The sequence below is a fragment of the Neofelis nebulosa genome, chromosome 6 (genome assembly GCF_028018385.1).
Source record: "Neofelis nebulosa isolate mNeoNeb1 chromosome 6, mNeoNeb1.pri, whole genome shotgun sequence".
Lineage (NCBI taxonomy): Eukaryota > Metazoa > Chordata > Mammalia > Carnivora > Felidae > Neofelis > Neofelis nebulosa.
The window spans coordinates 25,056,945-25,081,370 of NC_080787.1; the positions used below are offsets into that span (position 1 = coordinate 25,056,945).

The window sequence follows — 24,426 nt, forward strand, 5'->3', positions numbered from 1 at the left end:
AAATGATCTGGATTTCACGACACAGATTTTATGTATCAACCTTACCCCAAGCTTTGGCTTACAATTCTGCTTTAGCTTTGATTCACTTACCCATTTGTTTTAAATACTGGTGTGCTATGTGTATTTCTAGAATCGCTTTTTAGGATAGAGCAGGGCATACATGAATAAGTAAACAGGGTGAGCTTTTAATCTACTTCAAGCCAAGTTTCTTAGATGAGCCCTTAAAGAGAATGGGCCAAAATCAGTTGTAGGGAAGTAGGAAAACCTTTAGCTGGCTATTCTTTTTCTTTGGTCCATATAATTTTATACATTTCCAGATACACATGAGCTGTTACTTAATGTTACAAACTTTCTATCATCACTCATCCAAACCACTTGGAGGGGGTTCATTTGCAGAAGCTCTCTGGGATTAAGGAGAGGAAGAAGCAGCAGGAACCCCAGGTCAATTACATATATCATCTTTTCTATCCACAGATACCTATGAAGATGCTACTAACAGCTGAGAAAATTGAGGCTCAAAAGGGTTAAATAATTTGCCTAAAGTTACACAAATGTAAATAGCCAAGCCAGATTATGAAACCAGGTCTGTGGTATTCAAAAGATCTGGCCATGGGGCACCTGCCTGGGTGGCTCAGCCAGTTGAGCGTCTGACTTCGGTTCAGGTCATGATCTCACGGTTTGTGGGTTCGAGCCCTGTGTCGGGTTCTGTGCTGACGACTCAGAGCCTGGAGCCTGCTTCGGATTCTGTGTCTCCCTCTCTCTCTGCTCCTCCCCCGCTCGTGATCTGTCTCTCTCAGAAATAAATAAACATTAAAAAAAAAAAAAAAAGCTTGGTGTATGTTCATTCTGTGAAAATGGAGGGAGTGCACATTTATGATATGTACACTTTTCTGTGTGGATATTATACTTCAATAAAATGTTAACAAGCAAAGAAAAAGGTCACGGGGCTCTTCTCTCACCGTACGTCAATGTGACAAAACTCAGATGGAGTAGAGCAGGAGAAAGTCACGAGCAGCTGGACGCATCAGCTGTGATGTTACTGCCTTAACTATTCAACACCGACGGCACTATTTTTAATGAATGAAATAGTAAATTTAATGAACGATGCTTTATTAGGTCTCCTCCAAATGGGGGCCATTCTCCAAGGACAGTGGGTCAAAGGGATAGCCTAAGTTACAACCCATGCCTGTGTGTCTGAGGCCTTGACAATAAGGCAGGAGGCCCAGAGTAGATGAAAAAGTCATAATAATGATAACAATATGTATTTTTTATTTTCCTTGTGCTAGACTTTCATCTTCTCCATTGAAAGCATGTACAAGCACACAGAATATCCGTAAATGGCCTTTTCACTCTGATGGATATTAAGTTCTCCGAGAGGCCTGATATTTTAGAAGAGTCTCTCTCATCATCTACCATTGTATATTTAAAAATGGAAGGGATGCCGGGTGCCTGGGTGGCTCCGTTCGTTAAGTGTCTGACTTCGGCTCAGGTCATGGTCTCGCAGTTCATAGTGAGTTCAAACCCTGTATCGGGCTCTGTGCTGACAGCTCAGAGCCTGGAGCCTGCTTTGGATTCTGTGTCTTCCTCTCTCTCTGCCCCTTCCTCCCTCCCTCTCTTTCTGTCTCTCAAAAATACATAAACATTAAAAAAAATTTTTAATGGAAGGGATGCTTAGGTGGCTCAGTCAACTGAATGTCCAACTTTTGATGGCAGCTCAGGTCATGATCTCACAGTCATGGGATTGAGTCCAATGTCAGGCTCCACTGAGCATGGAGTCTGCTTAAGATTCTCTTTCTCTCCCCCCTACCCCTCTGCCCTGCTTGTGATCTCTCAAAACAAAACAACACAACACAACACAACACAACACAAAACAAAACACAGTCTGAGTCTCTTCCAGTCCCTAGACATCTGCCAATCTTGTTATAGGCTGTAAACCTGACCATGACAATAGCTGTAAGGGATTCTTACCTGACTCAAGGACCAGGCAAGGACAACAGAACCAGGGGACAAAATGGGGAAGCTAAGCAAATGATGAATGTCATTATAAGCCATTGACAAGATCTCTTTAAACCCCAGAGTGATCTTAATGACTGGGCTGTCTGCGTCACTATTAGATGGATAGCAATTCTCTAGAAAACAGAAAACCCTATTTGACTACATAGTTAAAGGCAGAAAATCCAGTGGCTCAAAGCTAGGTTCTGGAGAAAGGCAGGCATTATCTTTCTATCACAACCAGGATGCAGAAGCTGTATGACCACAGGCAAGTTTCCTTAGGTCTCTAAGTCTTAATTTCTTGTTCAATTGATTATTAATAGAACTTAAAGAGCGTTCTAGTGAGGAATACATGGGAGAATACTCCCAAACCACTTGGCACAGAGCCTAGTGCAAGGGTAGAGCTCAAAAGTTCTTTCACTCCATTCCATGGGCATCTGCTAAGAAGTCATCAGTCTGTCTGATATACTGGTTTCCCATACATGCCTTCCTTTTGCAGAATCCCTACTCTAAACCACGGGGATGCTAAATGCCCAGTAAGGACTTGCTGAAGAAATGAATAACTTACATGGCACATAACACAGTACCAAGACACAATTTTGATCCAAGTGGACCCTCTGGGCCTATTTCTGTGGGACACCAGTTTATTTTGTAATTAACAAAAGTCAGGATTTTGCTCTTAGGATTCACAAAGACAATGAGCACTCTGCGTCAGCTATTTGACTCTGGGCAAGTTATTTAACCTCTGAGTGTCTCAGCTTCCTCTTCTATGAAATGGGCCAGTAATAGTAGTCTAGGGTTAAACATGAAGTCCCTGACGCATGGCCCTTAATTAGGTGACAGCTACATTATAACAAACATCCTGTGAATTTTTCCATTAAGCGATATGTGATCAATGAAAATGGAAGCCTACCATACTTTCAGTACTATCACTAGGTCCTGTGTGACTGTCAGTAGCACCAGGGAATCTTTTAAAATATTAAAGTCCTGGGGCACCTGGGTGGCTCGGTCGGTTAAGCATCTGACTTTGGCTCAGGTCATGATCTTGTGGTTTGTGAGTTCGAACCCCTTGTTGGGCTCTGTGCTGACAGCTCAAAGCCTGGAGCCTGCTTCAGATTCGTGTCTCCCTCTCTCTCTGCCCCTCCCCCCTCAACCTCTGTTTCTCTCTCTCTCAAAAATAAATAAACGTTAAAAAAAAAGAAAAAAAAAGAAAAACTACTCAGTCCCTGCCTCCTCCTCCCTACTTGTCTTATTCCCTTGGTGTAAGTCAGGCCCAGGAACCTGAATTTTCAATGCATCTCCTGAGTGAGTCCCAGCAGATGGTCACTGAACTGACAAACAATGCCTGGAACATGCCGAAGAAACCAGATCAAATGTTGGGTGATTCCCCTCTCCCTCCAAGAGACGGATTTATGGTTTGGGTAAAAACCATTAAGAATACATTGGTTTTTTCATTGGTTTCACTTTGAGTTTCTGCCCTCCTGCTATACAAAGTGAAATCATAGGGAGCCTCACGGCGTGGGTCCTTACCTCCCACGTGAGGTGGAGTACCACGTGACCAGAAAGCTTAGAAAGGAAACACAAGTCAAGGGGAACCTATATACACATATTGTTTTTTCTTTCTTTCTTTCTCTCTTTATTTCTTTCTTTCTTTCCTTCTTTCTTTCTTTCTTTCTTTCTTTTTTTAAATTATAATGCCATTATAATTATAAAATATAATTACATTAAATTATAATGTATTACATGTGACAGATGGAAAAAAAAAATGTCAGTTATTCTCCAGACAAAGCTTACTTAACGCTGGATGATGCAAGTCTATGTATGAAGTTGTGACTCTAACCTCATGTTTATTACAGAATTTAGGGAAAAATCAGAGCATTGGAAATAAAACAGCAGAGTCACAGGCACACCATGGGTGGTCTATAAGAAAAGTACTGAAATCTAGTGATCTCATAAATGTAAAAGAAGTAATGAATGGAAAGCAGCCTAATATATAGGATAAAATGAACCAGACTGCCAAAAATCTCAGGTAGGTTTCAACAACAGAAGTCAAGGGTTATAATGGTTTAGAATCATGGACTTGAGGGGCACCTGGGTGGCTCAGTCGGTTAAGCATCCAACTTTGACTCAGGTCATGACCTCATAGTTCGTGGGTTAGAGCCCCATGTTGGGCTCTTTGCTGATGGCTCAGATCCTGGAGCCTGCTTCAGATTCTGTGTCTCCCTCTCTCTGTCCCTCCTCCTCTGCTGGCACTCTGTTTCTCTCTCTCTTAATAAATACATAAATAAATATTTAAAAAAAATTTTAAATAATGGGATTGAGCATTTTATCCATTTTGCATGGGACCAGAGCAGTAATTGAAATGGACAATCACCCAGATCTAAGTATCCATATTTCCTGCCTACTCGTAGCAGTATCTTATGCAACACAAGCACTTAATAAGTATTAATCAAAGATTATCATAATCAGCTCATAAAAAATACTAAAGAAAAACAAAACAATATTATACACCCTCCAAAAAACTGTAAAATATACCATCTATAATAGCATCAAAGATTTCCAGGTCCTAGGAATATACATTATATATATTTCTATATGTATATAGAAAATTGTCTAGTTTTATAAAAAAAATTATAAAACTTTTGGGACATAAAGGATATAAATATAGAGAAATCAGTGTTTATGCACTTATATAATGCTTACTATGTGCTTTACACATATTATATGCAACACATTTAATCCTCTCAATTACCCAGTAAGGTAGGTACAATGATGTATTCCTATTAACAAATCAGGAAATTGAAGTACATCAAGGTTAAATACATTCTCCAGGGTCATGGGGCCGACGAAGAGCAGAGCCAGGATCTGAACCTCAGGAAGTTGGGTACCTTCCTTTTAAAGACTCTGCACACCACCTTTCAATGTGGTAGACTCCCTATTGTAAACAAGTCAGTTCTCCCCAAACTGGTCTATAGATTCAGTGCAGTCCTAATAAAAACTCCAACAGGTTCTCTTAGGGAATTTGTGCTGTTTCTAAAATTTATGTAGAAGGGCAAAAACACCAAGAACACCAAGACATGCTTGAAGAAGACCGAGGCGGAGGAACTTGCTGTCCCCCATCCCTGCCCCCCCGCCCAAATGTCATGATTCACTCTAGGCCGTAAGAATAAGGATAGTGCAGGGTTGGATCAAGCATTGACAGAGACCAATGGAAGAGAATAGAGAGCACAGGAACTGACACAGCACAAATGGCCACCAGGTATATGACACAGGTAGTATTCCAGATTATGTGAAAAAGATTGAGTGTTTCAAGAAGTCGTGGCTGGATGACCAAGTAGGCATTTAGATAAAAAAAGAAAACAAAGCCCTACCTTACAACATTCACAAAAATCAGTTTTCAGATAAATAAAATACAATGAAATCCCATGTGAAAGGCAAAACTACAGATAAAAGACAGTATCTCTCACGAGCCTAGGATAGGGAAGAACTTCTTAAAGAAAATACAAAAGTACTGACTGCAAAGGAATCAAGTGATCAATCCAACAGTATTGAAAGAGACTGTGTGCCTCCAAAAGCATCATAAACAGACTAAAAAAAGAAAAGTCACAAAGCGGTCAGATATTTGCAACACATATAATTGAAAAAAGATTCATAACCAGAGGACATAAAGGTGTCCTACAAGTCAGTAACAAATCAGTAACAAAAAAGCAACCCATAGAAAAATGGGCAAAAGTTTAAAACACTTGAGAAAAGAAGAGTATCCAAATGGCCAATAAACCTTATTATTAATCAGGGAAAAGCAAATTAAAACCACAATGAGGCCTCATTTCATATTCACCAGACTGGCAAAAAGGAAAAAGTCTAGCAATACCAAGTTTTGGTGAAGATGTAAAGCAGTAAGAACTCTCACTCACTGTTACAGGGAGTACAAACTGGGACAAATACTTTGGAAAACAGCTTGGAATTACAGCGTAAAGTTAAAAATACAAATAGCCTATGAGCCAACAACCCACCTCTAACATGCACCCTAGAAAAACTTTCACACAACTATATTAGGAGATACATGCAATATAAGAATATTCTCAACAGCCTTTTTCATAAGAGCCAAATGCTGAAAACAGTTCAAATGTCCACCAGCAGTAGAGAAATGCATCACTGTAGTATATAGAAATACCAAACAGTGAAAATGTACGAACCAGAGCTATAAGCATCGGCATGGCTAGTCTTGCAATCCCATTGTTAATAAAACAAGTAAAAAGTAATATATACCAAACACTTGTAAAACTGAGTAATGCCATTTAAGGATACCTACATAATTGTAAACTTCCCACGGAAAGAAGAAGAAGGTGGTTTTGAAGCAGATTTCTAAGGCAATGTTCTATTTCTTAATCTGCATGGGGGTTACATATGCCCAGTTGTTCATTATTCTTTAAAGCACACATATCTATTTTCTACACTATTCTGAATGTATACCAAATTTCATGATTTCTGATTATCCTCTTAAGAAAGTGCAATTCATAGGGCGCCTGGGTAGTTCAGTCAGTTGAGCGTGTGACCAGCTCCAGTCATGATCTCAAGGTTCATGAGTTCCAACCCCGTGTTTGGCTTGTTGATGTCAGCTTGGAGCCCACTTTGGATCCTCTGTCCCCCCCACTCTCTGCCCCTCCCTAGCTTGCACTCTCTGTCTCAAAAATAAATAAACCCTTAAAAAAAAAAAAAAGAAAAGAAAGAAAGAAAGTGCAATTCACCTTCCTTAATAGGAAAGTGGCTTGGTTTTCAAAAAGAAAAGCATACCACATACTTTCAAATTAAAAAATTCAAAGATATATTTCAGAAAATAATCCACGGATGACAGCAAGAATGTTCAATTACAAGGAACCCTAAATAAGAGTGATAGCTCAAGAAAATCTGATTTTACTATCATTTTTATAAAAGTTTGAAGACAAAGGCTGGTTATTCACACAGAGGTTGAGTTCCATTACACTCTGGGGGAATTACCATAAAAATAATTAGAAACAAGATAAGAAATGCACAGCAGAGCAAATACCTGATGTTTTAGTCACATCTTATTTTATCCTTTTTTTTTTTTTTTAATGTTTATTTATTTTGAGGGAAAGAGAGAGACAGAGTATGAGCAGGGGAGGAGCAGAGAGAGAGGAAGACACAGAATCTGAAGCAGGCTCCAGGCTCTGAGCTGTGAGCACACAGCCTGACTCAGGGCTCGAACTCATGAACCGTGAGATCATGACCTGAGCCGAAGTTGGACACTTAACCGACTGAGCCACCCAGGCGCCCCTGCTTTGGTCACATTTTAAAGACCCACTGTAAGACTGAAATATAGCAGCACGATGATACTTTTTAAAACTGCTCTTACATTTCTTCATGTTTTGCCTTAAAACAGAATTAAGAACTTTTACCCAGACCTAAGACTTTCCACCCTGATGGCAACTAAGTATAAGAATTATACAGAAAATACAAATTATTTCCCCTAATATCTGACCTCACACTCTGACAGCAAATAGATTTCTGGTCAGCTAGGGCTTTCTGAAAATGGTTCTGCATTTGTTTTGACTGGGAGGCCACTTAAATCTTACCCACTTGTTTAGCCACAAGGATTGAAACAAAATGTTTGCTGGCAAAACAAACACAGGTTTTAAAATTCTCCACTTGGGCTGCTGGATAAAACACTTGCTTACTGAAACAAATGTTTTATTTGGAAAATGCCTGCCAGTGTGGACACTTTCCAAAAAATACACCATGATGTGCTAGGATGGTGATGTCTCACCCTTGATAGAAGCTGGCATTTTAGGGTAACTTCACAAAGGTTAACCTTTGAACCTTTGAGAGTAGAACCACAATGGGAAAACCAATCTGTTCAAAAATAATAATAATAATCAACCCCTAAGACCTAGAAGGCTCTTACTGGGTCATTAAATAGGCTAGTTCAATCCCCTCAAAGTTAATCTCTTTATAATCAAGTTTATAAATGAAATAATAATAATAATGACAATAATAAAAATAATACTAGAGCCAAGCCTCTCCTTTTAGATTTATTCTATGCTTTCTGGCTCTCCTATGTGACATGACATGAAAAACGATTTCTGTTTCTTAAGCAGATACCCTGATTGTGGTGAGCACTAGGTGTTATATGTAAGTGTTGAATCGCTAAATTGTACACCTGAGACTACTATTACACTATATCTTGACCAACTGGAATTTAAATAAAAACTTAAAAAAAAGAAATGCCATTATTAACCACAAAATAGGGTTAAGCATAAGGCAAGTCTAACTTGAAATCCATCCACGGATGGATAGTACCATCCCTAAAGTACCACAAGGGAACATCCTGAAAGACAGTCTTGGGACCCTGTGTTTACTTTCATATGAAGGCTCCAGTAAATACATTACCTTTGGCCAAATAAGACTCTCACTGATAAAACTTGGGGGTTTTATCAACAGTGGGGTATCTGGGTGGCTCAGTAAGCATCCAACTCTTGGTTTCTGCTCAGGTCATGATCTTGCGGTTTCATGAGTTCAAGCCCCGTGTTGGGCTCTGTGATGGCAGCGTGGAGCCTGCTTGGAATTCTCTCTCTTCCTCTCTCCCTGCCCCTCCCCCACTTGTGTGTGTGCACACACTCACGCTCTCTCGCTCTCTCTCTCTCAAAATAAATAAACTTAAAAACATTAAAAAAATTTTTTTAACATGTATTTATTTTTGAGAGACAAAGCACAAGTGGGAGAGGGGCAGAGAGAGGGAAACAGAACCTGAAGCAGACTCCAGGCTCTGAGATGTCAGCACAGAGCCCCACGCAGGGCTCGAACCCACGAACTGTGAGATCATGACCTGAGCTGAAGTCGGATGCTTAACCGACTGAGCCACCCACGCGCCTCACTTAAAAATGTTAAAAAAAAAAAAAAAAAAATCCTTATCAATAGTTTCCTGCTAATGTTAGGCAATAAGAAATAAAACAGATCATTGTTATAGACAATGGTCTCCAAACTTTTTAAAAGTACATCCTCCACCTCTAAAAAACATTTTGCATACATCCAAGTATATGCATATTTTTACACACCAACTATATACTACTATTAGACCTTATAAAACAGGTACAAAAATGGACAATGGAAAGAACTTGACATGTCTTCTAAGAAGACATACAGCTGACCAAGAAGCACATAAAAAGATGTGCAACATCATCAGTCAACAGGAATGTGAAAATCAAAGCCATGAGATACCACTGCATATCCACCAGGATGGCTGTAATAAAACAACGTTTTTCAGAAAAGAAAATAACAAGGGCTGCAAAGACATGGAGGAACTAGAACCCTTGTACAGGGTTAGTGGGAAAGTGAAACTGGTGAAGCCACTGTGGGAAACAGTCTGGTGGTTCCTCAAACCATGTTAAGCTTGGAGTTACCACATGAGTAATCCTCCTCCTAGATATATGCCCAAAAGAACTGAAAACAAAGATTTGAACTGATACTTGTATATCCGTGCTCAGAGCAGCATTATTCAAAGTAACCAAAGTGTGGAAACAACCCAGAGGTCCATCACAGATGGCTAAACCAAATGCAGTACACAGGCAGTGGAATACTACTGAGCCATGAAAAGGAACCAAGTACTGACACATGCTACAATATGGATGAACTTTGAAAACATGATGTTAATGAAATGAACCAGACCCAAAAGGACATACAGTTGTCCCCCCGTATCTGTGGGGGATATGTTCCAAGAACCCCAGCGGATGCCTAAAAGCACAGATAGTATCGAACCCTATATATACTATGTTTTTCCCATACAAACACATAGGTATGATAAAGTTTAATTTGTAAATTAGGCACTGTCAGAGATTAACAACAAAGTAATAAAAAAATAGAACTAAAAGAATATTCTGTAATAAAAATCATGTGAATGTGGTCTCTCTCTCTCAGCATGGCTTACCGTATGGAAATCATCCTGCATCCTCTTGTGATGATATGAGATGATAAAATGCCTGTGATGAGAGGAAGTGAGGTGCATGACCTAGGCACTGTGACGTAGCATTAGGCTGCTATTGATCTTATGAGGATACGTCAGGAGGAGGATCATTTGCTTCTGGACCACGGTTGACCGTGGGTAACTGGAGCCTCAGAAAATGAAACTGTGGATAACGGGAGGACTACTCTCTACTGGTATGTGCTGTATGGTTCCACCTGTACAGAAAATCTAGAATGGGCATAAGAGACAGAAAGTAGATGAGAGGGAGAAGGGAGACTTGGGAAGTTCCTGCCTAATGGGTATGGGGTTTCTGTTTGGGGGTGATGAAGAATTTTGGAAATAGCGTGCTGTGAATGTAATTGATGCCACTGAAATGCACACTTAGAAATGATTACAATAGCAAATTTTATGCTACATCTGTTTTACCACAATGTTAACAAAGTAAAAAAAAAAAAGAAAGGAGAAGCTAAAAATACAATAGAGGTTTTACTATGTTCTTGTCACATCGTAGTGGGTCACTGTGCACACGACAGGGCCTGGTGGCAAGTGGGGGAGGGAGCTTCCAAAGCCAAACCAGGAATTAGTGAATTGGATTGGACATGGGAGACAGGAAACACGGGGCAGGTAATAGGGCCTGAGTTTTGGTAATGTCCCCAACTCAGAATTTTACTTTTAATTCCAAAGGAAAGGGGACCACTTTCTGTAAACTTTCCTAGAACTAAATACAGATCATCTGTGAGTTCTCGCCATACCTCACACCACAGACCTGGAAAACCCTCTTCACGTCTCCTACAAAGTGTTCATTAGAATGCCAGCTTGCTGGGAATCCAAGCTGGTGCAGCCACTCTGGAAAACAGTATGGCGGTTCCCCAAAAAACTAAAAATAGAACTACCCTACGACCCAGCAATTGCACTACTAGGCATTTATCCACGGGATCCAGGTGTGCTGTTTCGAGGGGACACATGCACCCCCATGTTTATAGCAGCACTATCGACAATAGCCAAAGTATGGAAAGAGCCCAAATGTCCATCGATGGATGAATGGATAAAGAAGATGTGGTATATATATACAATGGAGTATACTCAGCAATCAAAAATAATGAAATCTTGCCACGTGCAACTACGTGGATGGAACTGGAGGGTATTATGCTAAGTGAAATTAGTCAGAGAAAGACAAATATTATATGACTTCACTCATAGGAGGACTTTAAGAGACAAAACAGATGAACATAAGGAAAGAGAAACAAAAATAATATAAAAACAGGGAGGGGGACATAACAGAAGAGACTCATAAATATGGAGAACAAACTGAGGGTTACTGGAGGGGCTGTGGGAAGGGGGATGGGCTAAATGGGTAAGGGGCACTAAGGAATCTACTCCCGAAATCATTGTTGCACTATATGCTAATTTGGATGTAAACTTTAAAACATAAAAAATAAAATTAAAAAAAAAAAAAAAAAGAATGCCAGCTTGCTCACTGCGAGGGCCAAGGCACTGCCTTACCAAACAGACGGGTGTGCTTTTTCCATCATTTTATGGTCTTAGGTAAAACCCAGGTCCAACTGAAAATACTCCTTTTCAAAGCTGTTCTCAAAGTCATTTTCATCGCTTTTCCCCCCTTGGGCTCACAAGCATCAATCATGGGGAAAAGTGACAGGAAATAATAAAAAGATTAACAGCTCAACATCAAGAAGCACCTATACTGCGTATGCAGAAAAGTGTCAAATATGAGGCTGGCCGAGGACCAAGGTAATCAAAAGTAAAATGCACACGAGTTTGAGGGCTAGGCTGACATTTCAGGAGGCAGAAGGCTCTGTTAAACACAGAAATGACAAAGCAAAGGGGCACAGCTACAGGACAATCTATTTCCGTACCAACACACAGCACAGAAATTTCCTGCATATACCATCACAGAATTCCACTGTAAAACAGGCTCAGGTAGATTGTTGGATTGTTTGATTTTAAAAGCTGGAGTATTTTCCAAGTAAAATCTAAGAACTTAGCTTTACAAGAAAAGTAAAAAAAAAAAAAAAAAAGTATGAAACTGCCAGGACCACCTGAACTTGCATTTTCTATGGATTTGTGATTCAGCAATATGAATTATTGGCCACTATCTCTTGGCAATTAGTTGACGTTCATGATTATGCTGTGCTGGAAAGGGCAAACATCTTTTAAGACTATAACATGAGCTAGTTGATTCAAATATGTATATAAATATACTTCTAAATAGAATTCGGTACATTATACTGGGTGAGTGTGTGTGTGTGTGTACCAGTGCACAGGATTGTGAATATGTAGGCATTCTAAGTTCTTGGTGAAACTCTAGATTGCCTTTGCCTGGTATGCTATCAGAGGAAACCCTTCCGTTGGTAATTAAGTTCCTACCATGAAATCTTGGCTTTTAAAAGATGAGTCATCCAAACACAGAGAAATATACATATCATAAATATTCTGGTTTAAAAGCATTCAGTTTTGGGGTGCCTGGGTGGCTCAGTCAGTTAAGCACCCGACTTTGGCTCAGGTCATGATCTCACAGTTTGTGAGTTGGAGCCCTGCATTGGGCTCTTTCACTGACAGGGTGGAGCCTGCTTCGAGCCTGCTTTGGATACTCTATCTCCCTCTTTCTTTGCCTCTCCCCAGCTTGTGCTCTCTCTCAAAAATAAATAAACATTACAAAAAAAATTTTTTTTATTTTTTGAATTTTTTTTTTTAATGTTTATTTATTTTTGAGACAGAGAGAGACAGAGCATGAGCAGGGAAGGGGCAGAGAGAGAGGGAGACACAGAATGTGAAGCAGGCTTCAGGCTCTGAGCTGTCAGCACAGAGCCCGATGCGGGACTTGAACTCACGAACTGTGAGATCATAACCTGAGCTGAAGTCGGACACTTAACCGACTGAGCCACTCAGGCACCCCACAAAAAAATTTTTAAAAAAGTATTCAGTTTTATAAAAACACAAATTCAAAAAGATATATGTACCCTTATGTTTATTGCCATATTATTTACAACAGCCTTGTTATGGAAGCAACCTAAGTATCCACTGATAGACGAATGGATACAGAAGATGGGTAGCATGCATTGGTCGTTCAGTGGTAGAATTCTTAAGATGTGGTATTTACATACAATGGAATATTACTCAGCCATAAAAAAGAAAGATCTTTCCATTTACAACAACATGGCTGGACCTGGAGGGTACTATGCTAAGTGAAATAAGTCGTACAGGGAAAGACAAATACGACTTGATTTTACTTATACGTGAAACAAAATAAAGGAGCAAAGAAACAATAATAAATACAGAGAATAAACTGGTGGTTGCCAGAGGGGAAGGGTAGGGCAGATGAGGGAAAAAGGTGAAGGGGATTAAGAGGTAGAAACTTCCAGTTATAAAGTTAGTAAGTCAGGGGGATGAAAAGTACAGCATGAGGAACACAGTCAATAATATTGTAATAATGTTGCATGGTGACAGATGATAATTACACTTATAATGATGAGCACAGAATGACGTGTAGAATTGTCTAATCACAATGTTGTACACCTGAAACGAATATAATAATGTATGTCAACTGTGATTCAATTTTTTAAAAATGATTTTTAAAAACGGTGTTCTGTTTTAGTTCCAGCGCTGATATTATTTCAAAACTTTTCTCAAGGCCCTCTCACATGCTATATTAAAAAAGTTGCCAAACTGGTTTTAACACATCTTCTCAGGACCGATAAGCAAAAGTTTACTAAAGCAGTTTTGAATAAGATAAACTCAGAACGATTCTATAAGTTTTCTCCCAGTTGGCAGCATGTTTTAATGAGCTGTTTAATAAGCTATATAAATTTCTAAAGCCACGAGAGAGACGTGAAGACGCTTCTCCTTTGGTAGGACGTGAACACACAACGCCTTGGGAACCACAGCTGACATCCTGTTGGACTGCCTAGCTCCAAACCTGTTCTGTGGGTATTATGAATGACTGAGTGCAAACAGTAAGGGGTTGTGAAAATAAGTTTCCAATGTTAAAAAAAAACAAAGTGAACTGTAATAGATTTGGGTTGACCAAGAACTCTGACGAATGGCAACAATGTTTCTAATCTTTCTTGAGACTCTTACTTAACTATTTAACCTTAAAAATGGTTTCATTTCGTGACATGATCATTTACCTGATAATAAATTCACAGGTTCTTGCTCATTTAGAATTTTTGGTTGTGGGGCGCCTGGGTGGCTTAGTTGGTCCAACTTCGGCTCAGGTCATGAACTTCAGGTTCGTGGGTTTGAGCCCCACATCGGGCTCTGTGCTTACAGCTCAGAGCCTGTGTCCCCCTCTCTCTCTGCCCCTCCCTTGCTCTCTCTCACTCTCAAAAATAAACATTAAAAAAATTTATTTAAAAAAATGATTTTTTTTGGTTGTTGATATTCACATTTACATAAATCATTAAGACTTCACTAGAAAAAAAAAATAGAACAATGGCAAGTATTACCTGACCCTCCATGTACATCAAGGGAATATTTCCACAGAGTATGCAAAAAACGAACTCTGGAAACTCTAAGCAATAGCATAAATTAAATTCTGTAAGTTCACATTTGACTGAGAACATTCTCTTATTCTACTCTTACAGCATCAAGAAAACTTTAAAATCGATATCAAGGTGTTAGCTCTATTTCTGGCATCTTAAAGAAATCTCAAGCATAAAATTGCGTTTTCCTGATGCACTGATTAACTTCACAATTAGCTGCTGTTGGAAAGGATAGTCAGGCAAGCCACCCATCTGACTTCTTTTAGGAGAGCATATGAATTCTTTAAGCTGCACCAATACATTCTTAGTTTTATGTGTAACCTGGGATTCATTTTCTGACATTTTTAGAATATTCCCTTATATTGTCTTTTAAAAATTTTTTTAAGCTTACTTATTTGAGAGACAGAGAAAGCATGCATGCGTGCAAACAGGGGAGGGGCAGAGAGACAGAGAGAGAGAGAGAGAGAGAGAGAGAGAGAGAGAGAGAGGATCCCAAGCAGGCTCCCGGCTCAGTGCAGAGCCTAACTTGGGGCTCGAACCCAAGAAATGTGAGATCATGACCTGAGCCAAAATCGAATGCTTACCTGACTGAGCCGCCCGGGTGCTCCAACTCCCTTGTATTGTAAATGAATTAAAAAACTTAGATTCTATTGCATAACAATGTGAATGTACTTAACAGTACTGAACTGTACACTTAAAAAGGGTGAAGATGGTAAATTTTACGTGATGTGTATTTTACCACAATTAAAAAAACCCACAAACACCTAGATTCTATCTTTTACTGCTCTTCAGTGAAGATAAAAAAAAAAAAAAAGGCTCAACAACAACAAAAAACCATCCTTGGCTTCAAAAGTTAAAGTCTTAGAAAAATGGATAGTTTAAATTCTCTATGGGGGAGAGAATACTGCCCATGTAACCTCCTGGACTGCTTTTTTTTTTTAATGTTTACTTTATTTTTAGAGAGAGAGAGAGAGAGAGAGAGAGGCAGAGAGAGACAGAGAGTCAGCAAGGCTTCTCAAGCAGGCTTCATACTGTCAGCGCAGAGCCCGACTTGGGGCTTGAGGGCTTGAACTCATGAACCATGAGATCATGACCTGAGCAGAAATCAAGAGTCAGACACTTAACCGACTGAGCCATGCAGGACCCCCCTCCCCTATCGATTTTTTTTTTAATTTTTTTTTTTTAACTTTTATTTTTGAGACAGAGAGAGACTGAGCATGAACGGGGGAGGGGCAGAGAGAGGGAGACACAGAATCGGAAACAGGCTCCAGGCTCTGAGCCGTCAGCACAGAGCCCGACGCGGGGCTCGAACTCACGGACTGCGAGATCGTGACCTGAGCTGAAGTCGGACGCTTAACTGACTGAGCCACCCAGGCGCCCCGTCCCCTATCGATTTTAATCATTAGTTTCTGCCTGCTAGACCACCAGACGTGTAATAACATCTGAAGGTGAATTTTTCTCTTTATAGCTTATAAACAAGAAAGGAAAAGGAAGGGCAGGCAAATGATAATTTGTAGCCAGACAACAATTTGTAGCATGAGGTTAACTGAAAGCTGGCTGTAACAGAACATTTGCTACTGCTCAAGAGGACAGAGATTTGTTTTTCTGACAATAAAGAAATAAACAGATACTTAGATATGCAGATATTCTTTGAAAAAGGTGTCAACATCAGTCACCTTTTAGAAACCCAACTGTAAATTTCTAATTACTCATTTCTCCAGAGGATGTGTGGTTGGAGAGCCCACGCCTTGCCTCTGACTCTTCTCTTGAAAAAGATCAGCCAAACAGTCTTCTCCTGAAGATACCGCCAAACACTGCACCCTGGGTCTGCGTATCCAAAAGTGTGGGAAGCGGTCTGCCCAGGGCTTCATCTTTGACAGGCTAGGATGGACAGAATGTGAGTCGCTCCGCATCATACCCAAACCCCCTTCCTACCCAGCAGGGCAGATGACCTCCACCCCTGCTTCCAGACCGGTGCTAAATTTGGAAAGCATCAGGTCATCTGGGTAAAAACAACTTCAAGTACTGTCTCTCAATGACTGTCCACTAGGAACAAAAGGAACACACGAGAAGTAGGAACTCTTGCTCTCCCAAGGGGAGACAGGAGGCTCAGGGGAGGCCTCAGAACTGGTAGAACCAACTGGCTAAGGTATTGGTTCCCCCAAAGGAATCCATACCAGAGTGGCCTGTAAAGGTTATTAAAAATACAGATTGCCAGCTCAGGAGATTGTGATTCTGTGTCTATGGCCCCTTAATCTGATGAGTCAGGTTCAGGAGACATTGAGTGAAACCACTTGAGCTAGAACAGTGCTGGATGAGTGGATGGGCTCTAACTAAAGGCCCAGGAATGACCCCTTTGTTGTGCTTTGTGAGGGAGGAGGAGAATTTTGAGAAATATATGTTTTTCTTACATATATATAAATTCTAATTGTGCATGTTCCCTCACACTGGTCCTTTGGTCACCAAGTTCAAACTGAGGAGTTCATTCCACACCTGTGGCTCTGGCCAATAATCACCTACTTCTATATGGATGACTCATATCACTACTTCCGGCCAAGACTCATCCATTTTCCCTAAACCCGCTTCCAATCACAGCTTCAGATTCCATTTCTCGAATCAACTCTTCAATTTACCATAAACAATGGCTTCCTGTTCCAATTTCTGTTGATAGTACCGCCTCTCAAGTCTTTCAGACTTAAATTCTTACCCATCACTCTCCACATTCATATACTATCATGGATACTACACTTATCAAGGCCCCCGTGGATCCCTGTGACAGTCCCTCACGGTCCCTAACCCCCCGCTCCAATCTAACTCACAAGATTAACCTTCCCCAAATGCAACTCTGACATGTATTCCCCTTACTCAGAATCCTGTCTTAATTCCACATTACCTGTAGAGAAAGTCCTTCCACCAAACTTAGCCAGGCATTCATGGTCCCTAATTGGTCTGTCCCTAACCTATCATGACCAATGTGACCATGTCCAATGACCAATTTCACATTTGATCCAATTCCTGTTGCAAAGCTGGTCTAGTCAAAGTCCCCACCTGTGCCCTACAACTTCCTGCCTCTTGGCTGATCTCATTTCTACCACTTTTTCTTTGTAGCTATAAACATCGTGTGCCTCCTTTAAGGCCTAAGTTCAAATTCTATCAACTCCCTCTGGAACACTTCCCGATGGGTGCCACTCCAGAACACGCGCAGCACTCTGCAACATCTGAGCCTTTCCTAAGTAAGGGTGTGCCCTCTCCCCTTCACTGTCCCTCAGGCTCTCCGCTCTCTGCCCCCTCCCCCGCAAGCATGCTCCTAGGACACTTTAAGACTCACCTCTCACTGACAATCATATACTAGCTGTCTGGCAATGTCTCCCTAGGAAGAGCAAACCTTCAATTCCTGCAGAGAACCAATTCAGGTTCACAGATAACATTTTAGAGAACAAACAGAAGAAGAGAAAAAAATGTCTCATTCCATTTCTCAACTCCTGGTACCTTTCATCTATGAGTCCATCCATCATCTCTTTTTGTGCATATATGCATATATTTTTACTTACCTCCTGAACAGTTAAATTTCTTGTATTTGTCATCCAGCTACAGCCCCCAGCTTAACTGACCATAGATTTGACTCTTTTAGGAACATGAACATGTTTCTGTGTCATCTCCAAAGTGCTTCACACAGTTCTATACACAAAGTTGTCAGAGAAGATGTTTCAAGAATATGTATGTTAATTCAAAAAAGTATTTGAGGGAGGGGGCAGTGGCTGTGATACATGGTTACAAATACATCCCAATATATTGTATGTCAAATACCCAAAATAATGTATGTCAAAACCTGCTACATATAGGTGATTTCTTGAAAACTTCCCCCAAATTTATGTAACAAATATTTTAAATAAGCAAAGATAATTCACAATATTAAGGATCCTGCTGTTGATCCTTTCTTAACAGATAGTCACTCCTTAATTGAATTTCCTTTATAAATCTGATTTACAACTAAAATGAAGACCACCCTACATATAAATGTTTCATGAACTCAAATGAAATTTGGGGAGTGGGGGGAAGAAGGAAGTGTGAAACTTCATTTCTTCCTTAAAATTTCAATTACTTTCTATGGCAACAATTCTGGTTTGAACCAAGGTTTTGCAGGGTTTTTTTTTTTTTTTTTTATGTTTATTTATTTTTGAAAGAGAGAGAGAGCATGAGCAAGGGAGGGGCAGGGAGAGGGAGACACAGAATCCGAAGCAGGCTCCAGGCTCCGAGCTGTCAGCACTAAACTGAACGTGGGGCTCAAACTCATCAACAGGGACATCATCAAGACCTGAGCTGAAGTGGACTTAGCCGACTGAGCTAAAGGGACCCAGGTGCCCCCTTACCAAGGTTTTAAAGTTGAATTATCTCACAGAGAAGGAAGCCATGCTCCTTAACAAAGTGACAAAATCTAAGATTATGAAAGTGTTCATTTTTTTTTCAAGTGTCCAGAAAACTACTGTGTAACTCTGCCTTTTACATCCAGAATGCAAGACAGTCCGATGTATGGGATTTGTCAGCTTCCAACACAGTTGTTCCACAGTCTGGGCCAACACTGGAAGTGAGAATAAAGACTTTTGCCAGTTGAACTGAAGATCCTTTATGGAGAAAGTAGTGTGAAAAGTCCAAGTCTCCCACCCCAAAGAAGACCAACTATTATTATTCATTATTATTATTACTCACATTTTACTAGTGAGACAACTCAGTGAAGTAAAAAAAAAAAAAAAAAAAAGTAAACTGGGAATGATTAGATGCCCACAAGTTTTCACTACAAACTAACCTCTTTTACGTATTTAGAATATGATTCAATTTACAAAAATTCAACTTGCTTTCTATGAATACACACTCTTTAATGCAAAGTACATCTCAATTTTGGTTACTTCCTCTAGGATGGCCTTGGAAATGAATTTACAGTAACACCTAAGGCAGCTTTTCCGAGAACTCTGAAAATCTCTTTAGAGGATAACACATCCTTTTTTCTCTTCTGAATAAAACTCCGGCAGCTGCACATTTTCTTCTGAGTTTGTGGCATCATGGTTCTTTGGGCCTTGGCTCCACAGCCCTGTCCCGTCCTCTGTAACTAAGGTCCACTGAACAAAACCAGAAGGAAACATGGGACAAAACTCCAGAAGCATGCCTCAAGGAGAGATTTGAGCCGCAAAGCCCACGGTGCTAAGCCTCCTCTTTTCAGTCTCTTTTCTTATTATTCTTTTCCCCTTGACTCTGCTTGTGTCCCCAGCATTCAAACCCAAAGCCCATCACTTTTAAATCTGGATTCATCCCTCCCCTAATCACATGCACGGGGTGTGAGGTGCCAGTGTGCTCAGGGGGAAACTAACTGGGCCGCTATTGCTTCTGCTTTGAGAAGGGCTGGGTTTTTGGGTTTTTTTTTCTTCTTCTTCTCCTTTTAATAAAGGCCTTTTCATGTTTGTTTCTCAAGCCTTCCCCAAATACAAAACTGTCACTGTCCTCTACTCCTTCCAACTCTACGGTATCAGCTTCAAACCTTTGTATCAACTAAGTCAGCGTCTGTTAAGAACTTTGGTACATTTATGGCACCGGGGGGCCTGCACTCAGGAGACTCAAACTCTAACGCAAAAACGTCTTATGTATGATCTCGGAAACAGTAAAAAACAACCACGAAATAGGGCAAAAACCCACCTCTTTCCCCCGCTTTCCTTTCACGTCCTGGTTCAGTAATAAGAAAAGTTAATCCACCCCCTAGTGCCACGGCAGCCTCGTCCTGGTCAGGCTCACCTAGAACATTCATTGCATCATTGCATCCAAGCCAAACTCGGTTACTGAGGCAACTAAGTTTTTCTTCCCAAAGGGTCACAGGGAAACACATCCCTCGGGATCCCCTGGTAACCGTCCACCGATAATGCTGGGGAACCACAACAGCAAAAGACTGGCTGTCCAAGGCTGGCGTTGGCCGCCTCTGCCGGCAAGGGGGAGGGGGGGGTTCTGCGTGGGGGTGCGCAGCATCCAGTTACATTCCTGACCCACTTTCGCATCCCCTCCCTCCCCCTTCTCCTCCTCCTTCTCCTCCTCCTGCCGGGCAGGCCGCGAGGGCACCCGCGCTCCGCAGAGCCACCCGCGAGCCCTCCCTAAGCCGCGGTGGGCGGGGGTGCACCCGGCGTCGGGCTCTGCTGGGGACCCGGAGGGAGCCCGCCCCCGCCCCCACCCCCGGCTTCCCCTGCGCGGCCCCTCCCTGGTCACATGGGCTCGCGAGCACCTGTTGGCGACTTCGGCTCCTAGCAGAGCCCCTCCCGCCGCCCAGGCGAAGCCCCCTGCGGCAGGGGATGGGAACGCTTCCCCGCGCACGTTCCGCAAACCCCGCTGGGGTGGACGAGGGCGCGGGTGCCGGTGGGCGACGCCTGCCCGGCCGCTTAGCTTTGCAAAGTGCAGAAGCACCACGGCCGCGCGGCGACTGGGTGGAGGGGAGCCTACCCCTCCCTCCCCCCCCCCGCTCCTCCCCCCACTCCCCGCCGAGCGGGAAGGTGGGGTGCGTCCGCCCCCAGCCCGACTCCGCTGGAAACCTGGTCTCCTCGCGGGCACCGGGAGGGGATGCTGAAGAGTCCGGGCCGGGGCCGCAGGGGCGAGGGCAGGTAGCGGGTGGTGACGGGTGGGTGTGTGTTCCGAGCCGCGGAGTCCAGGAAGGGGGCGGGAAGCCGCCGTCTCAGCTGCAACTTCTGAGCGTGCAAAGCAACTCAGCAACTTTGCCTGCGCCGCGCCCCTCCCCCGCGCCGCCGGGCCGGGCCGGGGGCTGCGCTGCGCTCGGGGGCCCCGGCGCCGGGCCCGGTGGGGAACAGATCTGGGGTGCGGGCTGGCGGGGGGCAGGGATGGGGTGGGAGGGCTGGGACTGCAGAAGTGGTACAGCTGCCCGGGAAGTAGGACGGGGGGTGCGCCTCCCCGCGCGCCCCGGGGCTTGGAAACGACGCGCGGCCCCCGCCCGGGAGCCCTGGGGCCCCAAGCCGCGCCCGCCCCCGCGGCCCCCTCCGGGCCGGGCCCGCTCCCGCTGCCGGGTTCTGCTCGAGGAAGGGGCGGAGGATGGCGGCGGAGCCATGGAAACTGCCGGGTGGATAAATAAGGAGAGGGCCGCGCGAGGCCGTCCCCCGGCTGCCAGCATCTCGGCGGCGGATGCAGCGCCCTGGGAAGCGCGGCCGAGCCCGCACAAGTCCCCTCCTCCCGGCGCCCCAGGGCTCCGGCCTGGGCGAGGGGGGCGCCGCCGCGGGAGGCAGGCCCCGGCCCCGGGGGAAATGCGGGGCCGAGGCGAGTGTGAAGGTGACCCGGGCCTCCCGGGGTCATGGGCTGTTTGCTCCGGCCGGCCCGAAGGACGGCGCGAGGCCCCAGCCGGTCCTGCTAGCCCGAAGAGCCTGGGGAAAGCCCCAGATTCGCGTCCAGAAAGATGCATTCGCCCAGTTCAGACATTCAGAAGCGTCAGCGGGGGCTAAACTTAGGCGTGAGGGGGAAGGTGGGGGACCTGGGCCAGCCTGGAGAGGTACAGGCTGTCCCCGAAGTCATGCCCACGCTCCCGCAGCCGTCGGATTGGCAAGATGGTGAAGGATGTCAGCGGGTTGCCGGGGCCAGGCCTGTGCACTGAGGCATGAGGGGAGAAGGGGGGGGAGGGGGGGGCGGAAGAGCCCAGGCCATCCACCGCACCCTTTCCCTGGAAGCAGATTTACGAGTCCCTCCAACCTTCTCCCAACACTCACATACTTCATCTGCCTCAGTGTAGAGTTACTGATGCTTTACGCCCCAGCCTAGCCCGTGAAGAGCTAGAGATGTTAATGGCGGTGGCGTGAAGTTGAGACACTTCAGGGTGTGGGGGTTACTTCAAGTGAAAGTAAGCCACCTGCGTGGAGGAGCCCATCAACCGGCTGAATGATTTAATTACATGCCATCTTAATTTAAAGAGATTTACATGCTCATTGAGGACAGCTGGACAGTTACATTGTGATATGCACCTGGCAATTTTTAACTGAACAAGGTCTGTTTCACACTTAAAATGGGTGACCAAAAATTGCTTTTTTTTTTTTCTTTTTACTTAACAATTCTTATCCTTAATGGGAAAGGATAGCCTCTTACCTGCTTCCTCTGAAATAACTGTGAAAACTCTAGGCTAGAGCCTGGTTTTCCAGAGTGTTGTTCCAGAGAACATTGGAGCCTCAGTATGGCCACGGGTGATGTTTGCAAAAAAGAGGTTCCGTGGTCATATACCACATTTCATTGATCCTGAGATGCACACGGTTTTGAATTTTAACATCTCTGATGTCCCATTTGATGGCGTCTTCGCTTTGAATTCTAGTTTACTTGGCAGTGGTTTTCTTTCTCACTAGTACGTGAAAATAAGGAAGTTTGAGAAATGCTGAGATACACAAGTTTGTTATACAACAAAGAAATGCAACACATATCTTCATAGCAAGACTTTCCAGAATCTTCTGTGTACTGAGGTGATTGTGAATCACCAAGAAGTTATCATATGCAGACTTCCCTAAATGCATCCGTCCAGTCACTGGTTTTTGTGAGCATTATGTTGAAGATTAGTATTCCTTTCAGGAAATGCTGCTCTAGTGGTTGTGACAGATTTGAACACAGTTAAGGAAAAATGTTCACATTTCAAAATAGTACCTGAGTGTGATCAGAGGTCATTAAATGATAAACTAAGTTGAGTATCATTACACAAAAGACAGAGACCATTTGGGGAAATATTCACAGAACTGTTCACAGTTATATTAGAAACAATCAGTATTATTTTTAGGGAACTAATCCCAGTGAACATGCAGTTCATCAGAAAATTCATGTATCTGATATATACTGTTGCTGTTACACTACGTCCTGCATTATTTTGATTTGTAGAAGCTGATAAAAATGCTTTATTAAATGGCACTAAGCTACTAGCCAATTACTCCCATCACCCCAAAAGCTCATTAATGTTTATTTTTGAAAGAGAGCACGAACAGGGTAGGGAAGAGAGAGAGGGAGACACAGACCAAAGCAGGCTCCAGGCTCTGAGCTGTCAGCACAGAGCCTGATGTGCGGCTTGAACCCACAGACTGTGAGATCATGACCCATACCGAAGTCAGATACCCAACTGACTGAGCCAGCCAGGCACCCCACCCCAAAAGCTCATAGAAAAAAAATTTTTTTTTAAAGAAAGAAGGAGAAAAAGCAAGGAAGCAAAAAAAAATGTACAAAAAGGTGTAATTTAGCATAAAAAATAAACCTGTCATTCATCCCTTAGCAAAGGTGAGAGGCACGGTTGGATTTTTATAAGTGAAAAAAATACTCTATTTGGAATGTTTCTAATACAAATAATATTTAACGTTTTAAAACGTGTAATTGAAAAGGTGCATTTTCATATACTAGCTCATTTTACTGTACTATAATCCTGTAAGGTTGATGGACAGTCACTCTTGCCCTTAGATACTTGTGCATTTGTTTGTGTAACCGGAGTGTATCAAGTACCTACCAGGTTCTAGACATGACACTAGGCTTTGATGATAGAAAGACAAATATGAGAAAATCCGGCTCTGTGGAAGTTTGCGTCTGGTAGGAGAGATGGATAAATACAATAAATCATTGTAATGCAGTATGACATTGAGGCTTAGAAAGGTTAATGACTTACCCAAGGGAACTCAAGTCAGGATTTGATTGGTCTGATGATTTCAAATTCCCTGCTCTCTTCTATGAGAGACCTGTTCCCATCTTGGCAGGTAACATCATGAAGATATAGTACTTGAAATTAATTAAACATAAAATCAAACATCTGGAACTTCGAGAGCCAGAAAGAAATGTAGAGATTGCACAGGCTAACCCCCTCATTTCACAGGCCTGGAAAGTGAGCCACAGAGAAGAGAATGGATTTGCTCAAGGTTATACAGTTATCTAATGACTGAATTAAGATTAGAATCAAAGTTTGTTGACTCTCAG

General features: G+C 42.7%; 1 protein-coding gene across 1 annotated transcript in view; it reads right to left on the reverse strand.

Annotated features, from left to right (window-relative positions):
* The window catches only part of RREB1 (ras responsive element binding protein 1), a 183,528-nt gene extending 162,331 nt beyond the window's left edge, over positions 1–21,197 (reverse strand). Inside the window, exon 1 of the mRNA XM_058733096.1 lies at positions 21,033–21,197. The gene's annotated coding sequence lies outside the window, so the exon portion shown is untranslated. The remainder of the gene's footprint in view (positions 1–21,032) is intronic.
* Between the last annotated feature and the right edge of the window lie 3,229 nt (positions 21,198–24,426).